General features: G+C 33.8%; 1 long non-coding RNA gene across 1 annotated transcript; it reads right to left on the bottom strand.

Annotated features, from left to right (window-relative positions):
* Window positions 1-1,070: 1,070 nt before the first annotated feature.
* LOC148783867 (uncharacterized) lies at window positions 1,071-2,180 on the bottom strand. Its single transcript, XR_016056065.1, has 2 exons — window positions 2,009-2,180; window positions 1,071-1,364 (listed from the first exon to the last, which is right to left on the bottom strand). It is a non-coding gene; the product is annotated as an uncharacterized LOC148783867 (long non-coding RNA).
* Window positions 2,181-3,116: the final 936 nt, after the last annotated feature.

Below are 3,116 nucleotides of genomic sequence, written 5' to 3'. Positions count from 1 at the left end.
CAACAGTTTCATTGTTCCCCATTTTGATATTCAATTCGCTCTCAAATCTTGAATGGATTGGATTCAATGGATATGTGGGTTTGTAGACATTGAAAGAGAATTATATGCATTAAACTTCATCTCAGAATACCAAATGAAATGGGGGAAATGATCCATCATCAATTCAAGATTCGGTGGATTTTACTGAAACCAGTGGGCTCCCAGTTCCACCGTCAAAAGGAACAATGATTTTCATCTTTGAATCTTTGAGAATGCGACCAAATAATGCCTATATGATCTGTAATTTGGATGATAGTCTTGAAATAACATAGATCATAAACTAAGTTTCATCTCATTCTAAGATCATTTTCTATGGTTTGCTTTGTTAATTGGACGGCCTTTTCAATACACAATCTATATGAATAATTCAACCATCAGCTGGAATTGTGACATCTGATTTTTAAAATCTTTAAAATGGGATCAAATGGTGTCCAAATGGAGTGACATTTAGAGGGTATGCTTGGAACAGTTTAGAATCTTTAGATTAAAGTTCCACCAACTTTAACCCCATTTGGAGCTCTTTCACTAGGGTTTTGACCAACTCTTATTTCCATTGTCCACCCAAGAGTTCCGTGTCACTTGAAGATTTAAAACACCTAGTGGGAAGATTTCGATTTGCATATCGTGAAGGTTGTTCAAATTTTATCACATTCTGAGGATGTTTGACTGACTTTACTTTGCAGATCAATAGTAGATGTCGACAGCCTATTCGGTTGGTGATCTATAGGTGGTGGACCATCAATGTTTTGGAACCACTTCGGAGTATTTTTTGAAAAAAGTTTATGTAAGGTGTCAACCTCATACGGTACAAGTAAGGTGCACTTCAATAACCCACTAAAGAAGGTTGTTTCTATACCGGAAAAGTCATATGGATCATCTTGACCTTGACATTTATAAACATAAAAAAATAGGATTTTTAGTCTTAAAAATAGTGCATCTTCTAACACATTATCTGGACCGTCCATTTCAATATTTCCAAGTATTTATAGATATGCTTGATTGTCGTCATTTCTGAAACTTCAAATTCGTGATTGGGGGCAACAATAGATTTTATATCATCACAAGGCTTTGTGGCACTAAAATTATATTTTTAACATAATTTCGAGATGCACCTTACTTCAATAATATAAAGTTGACACCCTATACAAACCTCACCCTTTTTTTAATCACATTGATCCAAAATACCTATAAAGAGATGCGCCCTTCGAATACTGCATGCTCATTGGAAGCTTTGTGATGGTTCGGTGGCCTTTTCCATATCTAGCCTCTTCATTGAGTGTCCCAAGGACCTCTTCCCAATTCTAGCGTTTGGATTTTTTTGTTGCCTACGAAAAGATGGCAATGTAGACAAGTATGATATATGTATTTGAAAATTTTCAGCAACTATACTAGCAAGGCTACTTACAAAAGGTCAACTTATAATTTAAAGGAAAAAGTTTATTTAAGGTTGCAACCTTAAATGTAGAAATAAAGATGCACCTCAAAAATCCATTGGAAAAGTTTGTTTAAATGTTGAAAAACCTTCTAATTGATCAACTCGACATCAAGATGTATGAATATGAAGAAGAAAAAAAAAAGATTTTGAGTCCTAAAAATAGTGTATCTTGCAACACATTATCTAGACCGTCTATTTTCAAGATTTTTCATATGTTCATAGATTTACTTGATTTTAACCACTTTTGGAGTTCAAATTTTTATAATTAGTTATGAAAATAGATTTTCAGATAATTCTAAGAATTTTTACATCAAAATTACATATTACAATAAAATTTGAAGGCACGCCTTAATTGGATTGTTTAAGGTTGCAACCTCATAAAAAACCACACCCTAACTTAAAATAATAAGAATCATAAAAATATACCTATTACAATCTAAAGATCTTAACTTGCTGCTATTTAACAAACTCTTTTTGTTCTTGAAAATCAGAAAATTGGAATAACAAAGTGAATCAAGAACAGGAGCATTTTACCGGAACAAGTTGCCTTGGATCATTTCCAAATGACTTTAACACACCGCCACTCTGGATGACCTAGCACATTGACACACTCATCTACATCCCTGTTGAATCTCCTTAAGATGAGAAGCTTTATGGAAAACCAAAATACTAAATGGGGTAGGAGAGAGCAAAACCAAGCAAGATATACCACAACACAATAGCTCAAGAACTTTTCAAATCCGAAGTGGGTAGTGAGTTTTCTTTTGGATTTTGGGAGTTTTAGGTTATTAAAAATGAGAAGTTTTAGGTTCCTAGGGGATTTTTATGTTGGAGGGCAATTTGGAAATTTTCTTCTAAAATTGGGGGTATTTTGGGTAACTAGCAGTAATTTAGATATTTTGGTAAAATTGAGGGGCAATTTGGGGACTATGGAATGGAGGCAGGGGCACATCAGGGAGTTCAAGTTTCCTTTCTTTATGGCAAGGTTTTTCCTTTTAGGTAAAAGCCTAATTTTCCAACCCTTAAAAATAAGGTTTAAGTAGGTTTTTATAGACATGGGAAAATATAGATGGAATATCAAAAGTTGGTAGGTGGAAAATAAAAAGCATGGCTCAAAAGGCAATGGATTATTAAAAGCAAATTCAGGCTAAGGCTAAAAATGACAAAAAAGGATGCCTGGACATTGGAATTTTCAACAATTTGCTTTTATGGAGGCTTCCTTCTTCATCCACTACCAAAATCTTCATCCACTACCAAAATCCATCGAAGTGGATCATATTTTTACTATTTCGGCTCAATTTTCTTCCATGAAATCATGGAGCAATCAACCACGATCATTTTGCAATAAATTTTAGTGAAAACCATCTATGATTCGCCAATTTTCACCCATTTTAAGTTTCAAATTTTCATTTCTAGTAAAAATTGCATATCCATTTCTACACCTCGTCATTGCACTCAAATTTGGCCACTATTTGACAATCGTCTGACAGATTCTTATGGAAGACCACGAGACCGATGTTTGGCAAAAACGTTTGGCTCAAAATGATGTCAGATTGAAAAGATATGGCTCTTATATTTTTTACTTCTTTTGACAACTACGGTATCATATATTTATATAACTTTTTGTTATGATTCGACCATT

The sequence above is a fragment of the Amborella trichopoda genome, chromosome 1 (genome assembly GCF_054954075.1).
Source record: "Amborella trichopoda isolate Santa Cruz 75 chromosome 1, AtrichopodaSantaCruz75HAP2 v2.0, whole genome shotgun sequence".
NCBI classification, from domain to species: Eukaryota; Viridiplantae; Streptophyta; class Magnoliopsida; order Amborellales; family Amborellaceae; genus Amborella; species Amborella trichopoda.
Note: the sequence above shows the minus strand (reverse complement) of the source record. Positions and strands in the feature narration are given on the sequence as shown.